The following is an 18616-nucleotide window of genomic DNA, read 5'->3' on the forward strand; positions in this document are numbered from 1 at the left end:
TGCAAACAAAAATACGAGAAGGATCAAAGTTTGAATAGGTGTGGTTCTATACGAATACACTGGCGCGCATGCTATCACATCCGAACTGAATCATTTTGATCTTCAGCTACAATGTTATTTGACAATAAACGGTTGGCTGGTTTGTTAGAAATATTGTACGAAATCAATGCAACAGAAAGTAAACCAAAAAAAGACAGCGTAGATTACATGATTCCTTGCTGTCGTAACAATGCGCACCTCTCCCCCGCCTCGATGTATAAAATGGTAATTGGCATCTTAAGAATTCTAAGCCCTATTTTTAGCCATAACAGGGTCCTTTTCGGTGGTAATTGTCGCAGGATCGTCAGCTGGAGGTACTGTGATTCTAGTTTGCATCTTGGTTGGAATCATATGCTACTCAAAGAATAGGAAAAATGACAGCAGAGGTAAAGGTAAGCTCGCCTCGCATTTCATAGTGGTTCTGATAGAGGCAAACATTTTCCTTTATAGAATATTTCGGTGACATTTTCTTTGAAGCTATTGTTAATCATGAGTTAAACACATACTAATCATATTTCATGTTATCGTTTTGTGCATAAAGAAGTATCTTCGAACGTCACTTATTATATTTTTGCGTAGCATCAATTATTATGATATTATTCCTCTCTTTTACAGAATACGGAGGTGACAGGTAAGTAATGTCTTTGCTCATAAACACGTTTACTTCATGATATGAAAGGCGAACAAACAAAAATATTTGTAATAGCCGAATACTGAAAACCTGAAAATCAACCAACCAAATTATTTTAAAACCCGTAAATGCATGATTGAAATCTTATTTATGTTCTTTGACAGTAACGATGGCACTTTGATGAGAGCAAGGACGACCAACAGACTGGAACCCGAGGGACGTTCGCACGACATCAACCCTTATGCAGGTAATCTTCATATTTCAATTTCGTGTTAGTAAGACGCAAAAGTGACTGACTAACTTGGTCAGTCATACATAGGCATTTTTACTGCTTGTAACTGATGATTTTAAAATTGGCAACATTTTCTGGCTATAATTACGTGCTCGGTACTGTTTTTCGTCATGAAATAAAACAAGCCATTTAAACATTGAAAGGGCAGATTAGCCTTGTGCTTAATATAAAATGAGGAATTCATCCTTGTGTGTTGAACTTACTGTCGATGTAGATGATTCGTCGAGTTAATGCTTATAAAATAAAGAAAATTCGATACACTTTAAACAAAAAAGTGAATGAGATCGCCGGTATGTAAAATGATGGATTTGCTTTTGTTAGTCGAAAACTAAAAGAGGGGACTTTGCACTCTCCAGAGTCTACAGCAGCACCGATGCGTGTCACGTCATCAGCGGAAAAGATCGTAACAAATGAGTATGAATTGATGTCTGCACCCGTTACATCAGGACACGGTGATGCGACACATTTGTCAGGCACTCGAGATGTGCCAGGACCAGATGCTGTATCAAGCAAGCAGGAAACTGCCGGCGATAGAAATAAAGATGCCGCCGAGATGGTACTGTATGCAATGCCTGTCAAAACTCGAAAAAATCGAAAGGTGAGTGTGATACAGTCTGTAGGTTTTGGCAAAAACAAACAAGAAACAACGATAATGATTACACGAAGGGAACTCCTTGTGCTCATTCTTTGCTCCGTCTTGTCAGTGCATTCATTATTAGGGATGACGGGAGCAAATAATTTGATATGTGCCGTATATCATAGACCCCAGCTTTTTTACATGATGGCGTAGAAATTACATCACCCGCCTTCCATTTTGTATGAATTGCATGTATATAGAATACGGTCATATCAGTCGAGGAGTTTGAACTCACAGCATACGGTACCCAGTCACCTGGCTACATAAAAAACAGTCGGCAATATCCCCACTCTCAAATAAACAAGTGGTCCAATGGCCGAGCTTTATTTATATACACTTTTCCTTGACTACGACCGCTCAACACATTGTAGGGTTCAGAAACATCCACGCTCGTAGACTCATTATCACACATCGCATACAAACTTTATCGAAGCAATGAATACACACACCGCTTAAACTGGGCGAGAAACATGTTATACTCTTGCTGCCTGACTTGCGGAATAATATTTATCTGTATGCTCAGGCAAGGGAACTGAACTACGCAGATTTGGATTTGAGTGGAAATCAGTCCGGACAGCGGCCACAGAGAATAACGCCAGTCGAGAAGACAGTGTATGCTGACCTACAGACTACCCAAGCCAAGATGTACTAAGCAGGTCGTTGATGTATGTAGCTTTGCTAACAGAAAACGTCATTTCTAAAAGCCAGTCTGACAATACGATACGAGGACGATACGGTACAAAATTTTGGAAAACCAAGACACCATTCCTAGTAAAACCAATGGAAACTACCTAACAATTTACTGAACTAGTCGAAAAAAATAATTTATAACAAATCAAAGATTTATAAGATGTCGAGATTTTGATAGCAGTAGCATATTTTGTCGGGTATGGAGCCAAAATTGTATCATTTTTTAAACAGAGATTTGTTTAAATTGTCACAACAAATATCGACATATATAATACCCGAGATATATTTTTTTTCTACTCATACCCGACATATATATATATATATATATATATATATATATATATATATATATATATATATATATATATATATATATATATATATATATATATATATATATATATATCAGCAAATCGCTTGTGGCTATATATATATATATATATATATATATATATATATATCTGCAAATCGCTTGTGGCTACACCTTGTCAGATAGCTGGTTTGCTACCACACAAACCCACATAGCAGCAATATTGTTGTCATCTTCATCTAGGTTTTGTATCTCAGACAGATTTTCAATTATTAAGACACGTAGTCGTTGATTATTAAACTTCATTTCGCTTGAAGTATATGTTATTGTCATTATTGTAATCACACATAAATTTACTACTATAACAATCCTTTCAAAAATCAAGTTAATCCGTTATACTCTCTGTCAAGTTCGAGATCAATGCTATTCCTCATATCCACAGGAGGCAATTGAGTATGTGGGTGAGAAGTCACTCGACTTTGCAAAGCTTTATTCTGCAGTACTTACTAAATTTCACTTTTTTTAAATTGAATGAACACATATCACTCATTCGCCTATCCTTCATTGAGTATCAACAACGAGAAGGTTCTGCTAAAATGTATTTAGGCATGAGCATACAAAAGTGAAAACGTTGATCTCATTTCTGTTCTTTTGATATTAATCCTGGGCTAAGTATTGTGTACGCCATAGAGTTTAATACTTGAACAGGAAACTGATGTCCTCAAAGTTGATCGTAATCATCGATGTACACACTGCAATGTATACGCTAAAATTAGCCTGAGTACGGTATTCAACTTGCCAAGTTTCAATGAACTCGAGGCGAGGTTTAGAGTTTAGAGCTTTAAATATGAAAACAATGAGTGATACAAATTTAATATTTTTTTTAGATAATGGGCAGTAATTACACATATATTCAGAGCGGGACAATTGTTCGTGCCATGTTCCTCGTAACAAAGTATTTCATATTCCTATGGATGAAGAAGTAATAGATCGACTGAACACTCTCAGAGTAATAAGGAATTGTAATTACTTAACGAGTATGACTGCTGTTGTTGAATGTTTGTGAAACTGCAATAGCTGAGTCATTTCTGATCTCTTGACCTCACATCTAAACACAACGTGCAAACAAGCTAATTTTGCGTTTTAAACACGGTTACATATAAAGCAAGCTGATGATTATTTACACAAGGCGAATTACGATTTGAAGTTAGATGACTTTTTTCATCAAACTTTATTTTGCATGTTTGGTAACACTTGAGTATTTCTGTAGTGGGATAAATCACAGTGAATGATATAAGATAGCCATTGTCTCAATTGTATCCGGCTGATAAGATCAGTTGGAGGATTGAACAGAGAATTTCATGTACGCGGAACTTAGGTCAACAACATTAGCCAGTGTTGAAACTCAACCATCTATTGATGACGTCACAACACTTTTTGAAGCACACCAGTGATTAATGATATAGTATCAAAGCACAGTTCTAACCAGAGAAGTTTTCCACAATAGCTTTTATAAAGTCATCGATCGGAGAGTTTGTTTGCTGTAAATTTACTCTAAAAACACGAAAGTTTGAAAGGATCATTCGTAAAACGCATTATTCTAGTAACAGACAATAAGAAGATAACAAAGCTGATGAAAAAACTTATTGTATTTGAACTTCTTTGAATAAAAATCCACTTTCAAGTGTTATGATGATATGAATACGTTCTTCAGTCTAGTTGTGATGTCACTTAACTTCTCTTGTCTTAAATAACCCTTTCCTGTTTCCGCTGTTATATTGATTTCATATTTTCCCGTTCATTATCGGACTCAACCAGGGCACTTGCAGCAAGAGGTAAACTGACACTAATACAATTTACACGAACATCAAGTATAAATTATTTTGAGTTTGTGCCGAAAATGTATGCTAATATAACACAACAATAATTCTAAGAAAAAAACAATGAAATACATCCTTTTTAGTTCAAATGTAGCTTGCTGTCGACTTTGATCGTCATTTTGTGATGAAACAAAACCAATACTCTCAGGATTCTGGTCTTTACCTATTTTATGCATTTTATTCAATACTATTTAAAAAAAATCGGTGCATCTTACAATCGACAAATTAAAAATGAGATCCAAGCACATCAACTTTGAACGGAAGGTGTATGAATGCTATTCTTTGACAGGATACGGAGTTTATATTTAACACAGGAGAAGAATCAGACACTTGACCCCTGCCAACTTGTAGGATAAGATAAGATTGCCTGTGTGAAATCATTTGCATTATCAGTTGACAAGGAGACTCGGACATTGGCACCGCGCGTCGCCCTCCGCCTTACGCTGAGCCAATGTCCTCCTGCATCCTTTGCCGTATTTTCCTCATTATCTCATGATACACAACGCATTTCTGATCTCTCAAGCAAATTAACTGTGATCTTCGACCTTTGACAGAACAGTAAGATGGCAAAAGGAAGCGAGCTATTTTTAATGCGGCCTTTTGATAGTTTAGGTCCGTTTACACTAGCTTTAACACGACTAAGTTACCAGCCTAATGGTACTCTTTTTTAATTGTACTATAATTGTCAAACGCATTACAGGAATATTTGTTTGCTCGATAAAAGTTAAATTTCGTTTTGTTCCGATGTTTCAGTGATGACTGTGCAAAGAAAGAAAAATTACTGTTTGACCGACTGAATTCCCCATTATTGGCCCCTTGTACTGGGTCGCTAGAGTCGGCTTTGACCTTTGTATGGCTAACCTTTTGAAGTCAGCCAGAATGACAAATTATGCTATCAGACAGATGTTTTCTTACAGTTACCCACTATCTTTGACATACATCAGCCTTAAATCGCTAAAGATTTGTGATGGCTACCCACGAGGAGAGTGATATTTACTTAACTGGGTCTTAAGATTATGTCAATGTTGCCTCTGAAGTCAATGGATTTAATAAGCTTCAACAAAATTCACTTGAACTTTTAAGGTGGATGGTGAAAAACATGCCCTCCAACTAATAAAATAAAAGGCTTAATGATTGCGCTTACAAGCATCATCAAGTTACAAATATATATATACGACTTATTGACCTCTATATCCTTCCTTCAAGGAACGGATTCAAGAGAACATGACAAATACAAATACTGTATGCGTCAGTGGAATTCCCGGAAAAACGGAAAATGACGTTGAGTGGAATTCCCGGAAACACGGGAAATGGAACATGGAAAATGGAAAATTAGACAGATTTGACAGATTAGACACTAAAAACTTACTATGTGTGAAAACTGGGAACATATAGAAAAGGACGAAACATTTTATTTCCTAAACAGCCGATCATCGCGTACAAAAGGAATACGAACATCAAAGACACATTAACTAAAGCCAAAGTCCATTGCATTAGAAACAAGTCAATGAACGAACGAACACATTAAAACCCAAACATAAGCATTCTGGCCTCACTGCTAGAAGAACAGGAGATCAACAATATCGACATGACATAAAAACAAAACAAGATATACATATATCTTATGCGACTGAGGAAGAGACCGCTTCGGTTTCGAAACCTGGGGACAAAAAGAGTCACTGCTGTCAAGGACACATCTGACTAGTACGCCCACGTCTTGCCATGGCTTTATTTAAAATTAAGGACTCGTTTGTTAATTTCCACACTAACAGCCAAAACACAACTCAGACACTAAACACACCGAAGCACATACAAGACGAGATGGCTGATGTGTGAAGCCACTTTCCCTTTATTACACTACTATCTACATTCTTTGGAAAATGCTGATGCAAAACTTCTAAATTCGGTACATTTAATTGTTCAAAAGTGCATAGGCGATACAAACGTCAATTTCATTATAACCTAGGAAAAAAGTCAGGCCACATCGATATGATCTTTGTCGAACTCCTTGACGAAGCGGGAAGCGGTCACAATAGAGGTACACACCCCCTGTATAACTTTCCTTTCAAAGTTTGGTAGTGCTTAGGCCGCGCTCAAAAAATGGTGAGAGGGGGCCTGGAGAAATTCAGGGAGGATTCGAAAATTTTTGGGGTAGTCGAGGGGGGACTTGAAAGTTTTACTCTACCTATAGGGGACCTGAAAATATTTTGACTCCCAACATTTTGATGTCATCCAATGGTTCTAATGTGAGTAATAATTAAACAAAATCTAGAACCGTTTTGTCGCAATGTATGTCTCGAAAAAATCTAAAAATGTATGAATGCCATTAAATTTTCGTGAAACATGTTGGCCTCGTAGGCAGGAGCTGTAACTGTTGATAATTTTTCAATATGTGTATGCAATGTATCAAACACAGTTTCTTGGTGTCTCTATAGGGCATGCTCGAAAACACAATATTCAGTTTGTCAACAAAACCTGTCTGTCTAAATATTGGTGATAATTGAATGATACAAATGCATGGTACACGTAAACTGTGTCAGCAAGCTGAATATTGGACAGCTCAACATGCTGTAGGGAGTAGAACAAGAACGCATTTGTAAAAACTGAACAAAAATATTGTCAAAATAAAAAGTTAATACAATTACTGCCCTGCTACTACATACTGGCAGTGACAGTGATACATGTAGCTCTGATTCTGATGTAGTTTTCGGTCATAGGACACTCAATTGATAGTGAAACATACATCTACTTGTACACAAGATCCAGCCACAGAGCAATACATAGAAGACCAGGGGACTAACAGTTACCATGGATCTTTGAATTCTGGCATATAAGAACAATCAAATATTAGAGAAAAAAGATGGGGTCACCATACTTGATCTTACAGTAAGTTTTTCTAAAATCACTTAAAATCAATATATAAAACCATTCATTTCAAGTTCATGCAGTGAATGAAATTTTACATCTCATTGTACCAATAAGTTAAACACAAAAGTAAGACTATGAACAGTAAAGACTCTAATTTCAATGGAAAGATGTGTGACTAAATGGAATTATTTATTTATTATCAAATTTGCCATTATTACACCCAATATTTCTGAGATTAAAATATAACTTTTATCGAATATATTAACCTTCCAGTATTGTCAATTTTGTAAAACATTTATAAGTTATATGTGTCTCATACTTTTGAAAACAAGTTATCGTTGATGACAAAGTCCCCACTTGTTAATGGGTACTTTGATTACAGGTTCTCAGAGAGGATAGACCCCTCTTCATTAGGTCTGTGATAAAATACTTTTGAATAAATTCTTGATACATGTCTGAGTTATGGTTCAGGACAGGAAAAATCGTAATAAAATGGCCACACTGTGGCCATATTGGATTGTATCACAAAACAAATTAATATGCATATGTATTACATTGGTCAATCTCCTTATACCAACTTTGAATAAATTCGGTTGATACACGTCCGAGTAATGGTTCCAAACATGAAAAAAGTAACAAAATGGTCACACGGCAGCCATATTGGATCGTATCACAAACAAAGATATGAATTGTAAATGCTCACGTGTTTCTTTATATATTGCAGTTATGTGAAAATTTGATCCTTGGCTACATGTTTGCAACTTCATTGAAAGTATTATGATCAACATAATAAACAATATTCACCACAGATTAACTCTATTGGTCATTAAGTATTCAAATATGTAATTAGTTGAAATAAAAATAATTAATTTCTTTGACTGCTATCATTGTATCACCACTTTAAATAGCAAATGTAATTGCTTTTGTTCAAGTCCTTCAAACTATATATTCCAAACTTTGAAAGCTCATTAGATATGCAAACTATAAATTAGCTGACATGAAAACTTAAGTGCGAAATGACTTCCAATATTGGTATAACCTGGTATAATCGTCAATGTACATAGCATGTTATGCCAACTTTGATCAAATAAATCCAAGTATATATCCCTAATTAGGAAAGTTATTAACAATTGGCTGAAGCAAAAATGCTTAATGACTTTCAATAATGTTAGCCTACATAATAGTATCTTTAATTTACATAGCAAATTTCATCAATTTTGGTCATGTAAATTCAAATATATATCCCTAATTTCAAAAATTCATTAAATGTGCAAATTAGGAGCTGGATGAAGTAAAAATCCTAAATGACTTTCAATAATGTCATATCATAGCATCTTTAATGTACATAGCAAGTTTTGTCAACTTTGATTTAGTCAATACAGATAAATATCCCTGATTATGAAAATTCATTAATTATGCAAATAAGGAATCCGCTGAAGTTCAAATGCTCAGTGACTTCCAATAATCTTCTATCACAGTATCGTTAATGTACATAGCCAGTTTCATCAACTTTGGTCTCGTCAATTCAGATAGATACCCCTAATTAGGAAAGTTCATAAAATATGCAAATTAGGAATTGGCTGATGTAAAAATGCTGAATGACATGTAATAATGTTCTATCATAGTATCTTTAATTTACATAGCAAGTTTCATCAATGTTGGCCTTGTAACTTCAAAAATATATCTTTAATTTCAAAAATTCCTTAAATATTCAAATTAGGATTTGGATCATAAAAAAGGTCGATGACTTTCAATAAGGTTAGATCATAGTATCTTCAATATGCATACCAAGTTTCGTCAATTTTGATCGGGTAAATTCAGATATATACTCCTAATTAGGAAATGTCATTAAACATGCAAATTAGTAATTATCTTTCACGTCAACCCTTAATATCTTTCAAAGCTGATATACCTTGGTGTGATCAACATTTATAGCGAATCTCATCAAATCAAATGGCCGCACGGCAGATATATTGGATCGTATCACAAAACAAATTTATGTGCATATCTATGACATTGGTCAATGTCCTTGTACCAACTTTGAATAAAATCGGTTGAAACAGGCCTGAGTTATGGCTCTGTACATGAAAAAAATCGTACTAAAATGGCCGCCTTACAGCCATATTGGATCGTATCATAAAACAAATTGACGTGTATCTGACGGCGAGAGTTACTACACAGTGTATATATACATTGTGTAGTAACTCTCGCCGTAGACTGAACCTGGGCAATGGTAACTCTCGCCGTAGACTGAACCTGGGCAATGGTGTCACTTGTACATTTTGGCATAGATTGTGAAACTATATAAGGGTTTCCAGAGGGCTGTTCACATAAGCAGATTACAATGTGTCAAATATGATTTAATTTACCATAATCGTAATTTATTAATAATCATAATTATCACAACAATGGGGTTTCCAGACGGTATTTAAACAAAGTAGACGATATTGTTTGTAAAAAAAAGTTTTAATATGCTGTAACATTCATATTAATAATGTATTAATATTCATAATCATTTGTTATGATAATAATAGGAAAAAAATTATCACAAATTATGCCTACTGGACCTGTGGTCGATGCTGGGCCATGTTAATTATAATATGACGCCACACACTGGATCGCTCACTATAGAGTCAGTCAATAGTGGCTAACTCTCTCATTAAAAAATCTCGCTTCTCCTCCTCGAGGATGAAGATGACTTCATTACACAACAAAGCGCAGGGGATACAAAACAAGAGAGCGAATGATGAAGAAACCCCATTTTTGGTTCCGAAACACCGTTAAGACGAATCACTCAATCAACAAACAGGTTTACCGGGGACCAAGATCACATGACTAGGGTGAAAGCAATATCGATTCACCGGTGTCTCGCCATGTATTCAACACAAAATAAATACAATGACCCTTTTATTCACCATATCGTAATACCAAAACAATCTTGCTAGAGCAGATGTGTGGAGTTGCCCTCATTTTCCTTTATAACGTTCACGTGATGATATAACAAGTGGAATCATTGTGCATAATGTCTTCGACTGATGACATTCTGATTCTTAGATCGAAGTTTTTAAGTTCAAGATTCAAGACAGAAATAAAGTAATTTCTAAAACCTTTTCAAATCTAAATTATATTTTATTTATCAGTATATTACATCAAACTTTGAAAACTGTGAAATTTTAATGCCGAATCTGCGTCTGAAATTATAGGATCTGAGGTCTGAGATCTGAGGATCTGAATCTGAGGATCTGAGGATCTGAATCTGAGGATCTGAAAAGTCAACTCTACCGCCTGTTGTGGCAAGAGGGGTTCACTGTCGCCTCTATGGAAAACGTCATTGTTATTTATAGACCGACTAGTCTGAGATGGGAGGTTCGATCGTCAAGGTGACGTCATCAGTCCGAAATAATAGCGTAAACATGTGACAATATCACTGGCCTGAGGTGGCAGGTCACTGATCGCATTTTCGTTTCTTTTTTAACATGACATTGTATACTGATACGGTATGATTTTCACTGCTGCAGTAATATTGGACTCGGCCGAGTCAATGTCTACATAGCCGAATACCTTGGCGGTTGAAACTGAAAACACAACAATACAATTTTCTGCTGTATCGGGTTGTAAAATCTACGTTCTTTGGAAAATGCCAATATAAAACTGCTAAATTCGACACATTTCAAATGTTCGTCGGCGTTACAAATGTCTCCTACATTGAAACCGAGGGAACGCCTGTCAAACGCCTGAAGGAACCGGAAAGAGGTCACAATAGAGGTACACAGCCCGCGTATAACTTTTCTTTGGCAGTGCCTGCATTCAAAATAATCGGTGATCTTACAGTGACAATCATAGACACCTGAGAAACACGATTGGAAGCTGCAGTATTTCCTTTGAACGAACTATGCTGGATAAATTACGATGTGGCTATTTGAATAAACATGGTGTTTTCTACAAGCATTGGTATGGTTTCCGAGAAAGAAATAGTGCCAAACTTTCTCTTGTTAGTTTAATGAATAATTTACTAAGTCGACCAATGAGATATGAAAATTTCATTCACTGCATGAACTTGAAATGAATGGTTTGTTGCTAAAGCCTTTCCAACATTTCGGCCTCTCAGGATGGATTAATAAACAAGGTCACCAACGACCCTTCCTCAGCTGCTTGACTAAAGGGGCCCTCTCCTATATGTTTTATTCATATATTTATTGTAGTTTAGTTTGCTACTTTAATTTAGTTATTTTTTTTCGTAGTGTAAGTTTTTAGTGTCCAATCTGTCAAATCAGTCTAGTTTTCCATTTTCCATGTTCAATGTTCCATTTTCCATTTTCCGTGATTCCGGGAATTCTACCCAACGGGTGAAAAAGCCTGAAAAAGCCATTAATCACTAGAAATTTTAAACATTGCAGTTACAGCTAATTCAGAACAAAAATGAGGCATCATGGTTTATTATATATTTTGCGAAAAGACAGAACACAGAATTCTTCATTCGATTTATGGCCCCAAAGAAAATGTACGAGTTTGACAATATATTTAAATCAAACTCATGGATATCTGCAATTAAAGTACTCTACTGTTCTTATTTAATCAGGGATGAAAAATATCAATTCTTTGATTCAAAGTGGATATTCATTGCTTGTGTTTTCAAAAATATTAAACAATGAGTACATATACATGTAAGATGGAGGATATGCGACGCAGCAATTCCTCAATTCACTGTGAGCATGCATAAAATAGTTGATATCAGGTAACGACCTGTTATCAATTTATGCATTTTGCTATTTTATTTTTTATTTAAATTCTTTTCAGGAAATACATATCACATCTCTACACATTTAATTTAACACCAAGATGTTACTTGACATCTTTGTGGTTGGAACGACCGTCAGTGTTTACCTAAGGCTGTTCTTAGTATTGATACGCCTTATCCATATAACAGTCATTTAAGCATCAAAAAAAATATTTCCTTTTCAGTGTTTCTGTCATGACTTTGCAAGGAAAGAGAACAGCATTTACTGTTCCACTTACTAGATTTCTCTAGTCCTGCCCCTTTTACTGGTTCAGTGGGGCTCGACAGGACTTTTATGTGGCTGTTTTAGAAGACATCCGGCAATCACACTCAAAACATCATTAGCGTTAGTACTAGTCATCAGTCATCGATCGGAGGAATTTGTTTGCTGTAAATTTGTGACACAAAACACGGAAGTTGGCAAAGAACATACTTTAAACACATGATTCTACTAACAGACAAAAAGGAGAAAAGAGACGTGATGGAAAAACATCTTGTTTGAATAGAAATTTAAGCTTACTTTCAAATGTAACATTGATATTAAAACGTTCTTTCCCTGTAAGTGTAATTTTACATAACTTCCTCGTATCGTAGATAACCCTTCCTGCTTCCGCTATGTCGGATTTCATATTTTCCTGAACGATGTCGAAGTCGATCTGAAGATTGGCATCAAGCGATAAACTGACACACATAAAACTTACACGAATACCTAATATATAATGGTTTTAATTAAAACTGCAAATGTATGCAAATATAACTGATCATCAATTGATTTTAAAAAATATGAAATTTATCTCGTCAAATCACATTAGACTCTGTTTATTTTGCAACATATATTTCAACCGACGAACATACAACTAAAACTATCACAATTCTTGTTAAGGTTTCAACGTCTATATTTATGCATTTTTTTAATTTAATTTTTGTCTGAAATTTGATACACTTTATAAAAAATAAGTATGGGATCAGAACACCTGGTCTTTGAGCGGAATGTGTCTGGGAGGTATATTTAGACATGATACAAACGAAATACAGGCTTCAACTGTGTCTAGAATTATAATCGTAGTTTCAAATAACGTAAGATTACCATGTTTCATAATCTGCCCCCAGTCAAAGTTGCAAAATCGATTAGAGATTCCCTGTGCATCTTGTCATTTATTTGGTGACTGTCAACTTGCTGTGAAGTCATGCTGCTCTCCTATAAAGAACCTGTTCAGCCGGTCACTTTTATGTATTTATAAAAGACAGACACATAAGCAGCTGATACAACACATGGATACGTATAGCTAAAGATAGTGGGTCAAAGTTTTGCTTGTAATCACAAGCTCTGCTTATTTTGATTTGGTGTTGTTGTTTTTTTAACAAAACTTTATTGACAGAGAGGAGGACAAGGGATACAAAACAAGAAAAAAAACCCAGAAAAACAAAGGGAGAACACAAACAAAACAAAACGAGAGGGTTTCAAAGAAGTATAACAAGTTGAAATCTTTCTCAAAAGGCGGCTTTTACAAAAGATAAATTGCATCCCATTTGTCGTGGAATAAATTAATTTTTCCTTTCTTTTTTTTTCTATAGCTTTTCTGTAAAAATTACATCTTTAACTTTTTCAATGAAAACAGTAAAGGACGGCTTTCTACTCAAAAATCAAATAGAGTACAGATGGTATTTTGCAGTAGTAAGAAATGATTTAAAAGTCTATTTGTTTGATGAGGTAGAACACCAAAAATTACATCTCTACATGATAATGATACTCTATGGTTTGTTTTTTGCTGGAGGAAATCTTGAAATGTATTCCAAAATGATTCACTTTCTTTGCAGTCCCAAAATAGGTGTTCTATTGTTTCTTCCAAATTACAGTGTTGATGCAAGTATACGGTGCATGATTTTTAACTGAAATATTCTAAGTTTCGTTTCATTTGTTGTTTCGTAGATTAGTTTCCATGATTTCTTCCAGATAATGTTCTGAGCATATTCTAGTTTTGAGTAAGTGTTTTTGACGTGGGTGGGATAAATTTGCGAGCCTTAAATAATTCATATATTTTGTTTTGTAGTGCCTGGTCTGAGCGGAATATTTTCTGAGGACAATCTTGTAAATTTTCGTTAGATGCGTGTGTAAATTTTAACTCTTAAGTAATCTTTTCGAATCGCTAGGTATCGACATTTAAATACTGTTATAAGTCAAAAAATTAACCTTTAAATTAAACTTTTCTTGAAAGGCATGCCAAGAAAGTGGGGTTCCATTGCCATAAAAAAATCACTTACATACTTAACTCCATTTTGAAACCATCTTTTATAAAAACAAGTTCTTCCATCAAAAGTTATGAATTTATTATTCCATAGTATCTGTTACGATACATCTTGAGCTGTGTAGATATCTAAAGCTCTGCAAATCATGTTAGAATGTTGAAATAAAATTTTGGTATTTTAAGAAAATAAGCTTAATATCATAGTTGCAGTTTAAGAGACTATTAAGTCCCCCAAACTTTTGAAAATAAACATTTGGGATATCTGTCCAAGAAGAGTTATGATTTGTCAGAAGCTGCTTCAAATAGGACAATTTTAATGATTTGTTCATTTCTGTTACGTCAATCATTTTCAAACCTCCTCGTTCTTTGTCGCCCTTTATTGTCGCGTTCTTTATATGTGTTTTCTTATTTTTCCACATAAATTTAAAAAGGTATGAGTTTGCTTCCTTTGTGAATTTTTCAGGGACAGAGATGGCTTTTAGTGTGTACATTATATTTGAAATTCCGAAACATTCCGATAAGAGAACCCTTTCTCCAATCGTCAGGATTCTAGCATTCCAAATTTTAAGTTTATCTTTTAATTTCTTTAAATTATTCCACAAATTTAATTTCTCGTTTTGTTCTCCATCGTGTCCGACGTACACACCAAGGATTTTAATCGGATTATTTGTCACAGTTAAAAGTGGGGGTAAATCAACTGAATACTGCCAAAAACGTTTTAAGGGGTCTACCAATAACAATTCTGTTTTACTATAGTTTATTTCTAAGCCTTAACAACTGGTGAACCTGTGCATTAGATGTAAACTCGCTTTGATATCAGGAATATTTTGAAAGAACAGTGTTGTGTCATCTGCGAATCCAGAAGTTTTCTTTCTCTTTGTGCGGGGCCCGGAAGGGTGATACCTTGAAAAGTTTCGGACTTTCTAACCGCAATAGCTAAAACTTCAATCGATAAGACAAGAAATTTTAAACATTACAGTTACAGCTAATTCAGAACAAAAATGAAGCATCATGGTTTATTATATATTTGGCGAAAAGACAAAACACATAATTCTTCATTCGATTTATGGCCTCAAAGAAAATGTACGAGTTTGACAATATATTTAAATCAAACTCATGGATATCTGCAATGAAAGTACTCTACTGTTCTTATTTAATCAGGGACGAAAAATATCAATTCTTTGATTAAAAATGGATATTCATTGCTTGTGTTTTCAAAAATATTAAACAATGAGTACATATACATGTAAGATGGAGGATATGCGACGCAGCAATTCCTCAATTCACTGTGAGCATGCATAAAATAGTTGATATCAGGTAACGACCTGTTTTCAATTTATACATTTGGCATATAATTTTTTCATTAAAATTCTTTTCAGGAAATACATATCACATCTGTACACATTTAATTTAACCCAAAGACGTTACTTGACATATTTGTGGTTGGAACGACCGTCAGTGTTACTTGACATATTTGTGGTTGGAACGACCGTCAGTGTTTATTTAAGGCTGTTCTTAGTATTGATACGCCTTATCCATATAACAGTCGTTTAAGCATCAAAACAATTATTTCCTTTTCAGTGTATCTGTCATGACTTTGCAAGAACACAGAACAGCATTTAATGTTCCACTGACTAGATTTCCCTAGTCCTGCCCCTTTACTGGTTCAGTGGGGCTCGGCAGGACTTTTATGTGGCTGCCTTAGAAGACATCCGGCAATCACACTCAAATCATCATTAGTGTTTGTACCAGTCACCAGTCATCGATCGGAGGAATTTGTCTGCTGTAAATTTGTGACACAAAACACGGAAGTTGGCAAAGAACATACTTTATAAACATGATTCTAGTAACAGACAAAAAGGATAAAAGAGACGTGATGGAAAAACATCTTGTTTGAATAGAAATTTAAGCTTACTTTCAAATGTAAAATTGATATTAAAACGTTCTTCCCTGTAATTGTAATTTTACATAACTTCCTCGTATCGTAGATAACCCTTTCCTGCTTCCGCTATATCGGATTTCATATTTTTCTGAACGATGTCGAAGTCGATCTGAAGATTGGCATCAAGCTGTAAACTGACACACATAAAACTTACACGAATACCTAATATATAATGATTGTAATTAGAACTGCAAATGTATGCAAATATAACTGATCATCAATTGATTTTAACAAAAAACCAAAAAATATGAAATTTATCTTGTCAAATCACATTAGACTCTCTGTTTATTTTGCAACATATATTTCAACCGACGAACATACAACTAAAACTATCACAATTCTTGTTAAGGTCTCCACGTCTTTATTTATGCATTTTTTTTTAATTTAATTTTTGTCTGAAATTTGATACACTTTATAAAAAATAAGTATGGGATCAGAACACCTGGTCTTTGAGCGGAAGGTGTCTGGGAGGTATACTTGGACATGATACAAACGAAATACAGGCTTCAACTGTGTCTAGAATTTAAAGCGTAGTTTCAAATAACGTAAGATTACTATGTTTCATAATCTGTCCCCTATCAAAGTTGCACAATCGATTAGAGATTCCCTGTGCATCTTGTCATTTATTTGGTGACTCTCAACTTGCTGTGAAGTCATGCTGCTCTCCTATAAATAACTCTCTCTAATTATATAATTTTTCCACTGTGTGTATCTATTTGAAGTAATGAAGCCGGAGTGTCACAAGTTGTTCAAAAAGTGAAGCGATTTTCATGATTGAAAGTGTATTAACAACTTCAATTTTTATCGATAAAGTAACAATGGGTATTCATTCCATGAAAGTCCAATGACGTAATGTATCTGCTCTAAGACTTCCCAATGGGCATTACAACTTTTATCCGATGACAGTACAAAAATATAGTAAAAGGAAGCAAGCTGTTTTCAAAGCGGCATTTTCCTATTATTGTGCTTGTTTAAGTCTGTTTTCATTGTGCATTAAGGTAGTGTGCGGCTCGAAATCGAAAGACTTATCCTTTCGATTACACTTTCCTTAATATATATTTAAACCATTCTCTTTCACAATCAAGCCTTGGGGTCTCCTTGCAAATTTGCTACTAGAAAAACAAAATATCCATGATTGATCGAGATTGAAAATTCAAAATGGCCACCATTACTGGGTAAACTCATATATACTGGACAGCTACAGTTCAACACGCTGTAGGGAATAGAACAAGAATACAGTTGTATAAACTAAACAAAATAATTGTCAAAATTACCAAAGTTAATAACAGCTACTGCCCTGCTACTGCCTACAGGCAGTGTCACTGTCACTGCATACCGGCTGCGACAGAGATAGCTCCGACTATGAAATAGCTGGAGAAGAGTTCGGGTACATGACATTCGAAAACATTCGAAACATACTTGTACACAGGTTCAGGTTAGGAAGCAACACATGCATGGCCTGGGGACTTGAAAGCTTCCAGGGATTTTAAAAACCAGGCATATGAGAATAATGAAATATTAAAGAAAAAACTATCGGATCACCATGCTTGAATTTCTAGATTTTCTCATTCCCATCGTTAAATAACGCAAAAGTAAAACTTTGTACAGTAAAGACTCTAAATGAAAAAGAAATCTGTGACTGAATGGAATTATTTTGATTTTATCATTTTTACCATTATTACGCCAAACATTCCAGAAATTGAGACATTTCTTTGATGGAATATTTAAACCTTTCGGTATTTAGAATTTTTTAAAACAAATGCGTGCAACCGTAATTTATATGCGGCTATATGATAATTTGGGACCTGAACATTTTTGGTCAGACAGACTGGCAGGATTTGAACATTTTTAAGGGTACTGAGAAGGTCTGTGTACTGCGGCATTTTGTAATACGACGCATTTTGTAACAACTTACGCAAAATGTAATAAGGGTATCAGCATTTTGTAATAAAGTGGTCTACGCATTTTGTAATAAGGGTATCAGCATTTTGTAATAAATTATTGTTTACGCGATTTGTAATAAGGGTATCAGCGTTTTGTAATAAAACGCGTTTTGTAACATTAGTTAACGCATTTTGTAATAATTATAAACATCCGCTGATATTGTATGTATTTTAAAATGCTTTGTGGTTTCTGTATACGTAAAAATGTGATAGCATATAATGATATCGAGATTATATCTCACTACCGGTGCTAGGTTATCATATTAATGCCTTATAAGGGGTCTGAGTTGACATTCAAAATGCAATTGAAGACAGAATGAGATTATGCGATTTATAATTGAGAAAACAAACTGAGAAAGTT

At 34.8% G+C, this 18616-nt stretch overlaps 1 long non-coding RNA gene across 1 annotated transcript; it reads left to right on the forward strand.

Annotated features, from left to right (window-relative positions):
- The first annotated feature begins 311 nt into the window (after positions 1-311).
- On the forward strand, positions 312-907 carry LOC139125874 (uncharacterized). The gene is made up of 3 exons (XR_011550395.1): positions 312-431; positions 655-670; positions 835-907. It is a non-coding gene; the product is annotated as an uncharacterized lncRNA (long non-coding RNA).
- The last annotated feature ends 17709 nt before the right edge of the window (positions 908-18616 follow it).

This window comes from Ptychodera flava, chromosome 3 (genome assembly GCF_041260155.1).
Source record: "Ptychodera flava strain L36383 chromosome 3, AS_Pfla_20210202, whole genome shotgun sequence".
Taxonomy (NCBI): Eukaryota; Metazoa; Hemichordata; class Enteropneusta; family Ptychoderidae; genus Ptychodera; species Ptychodera flava.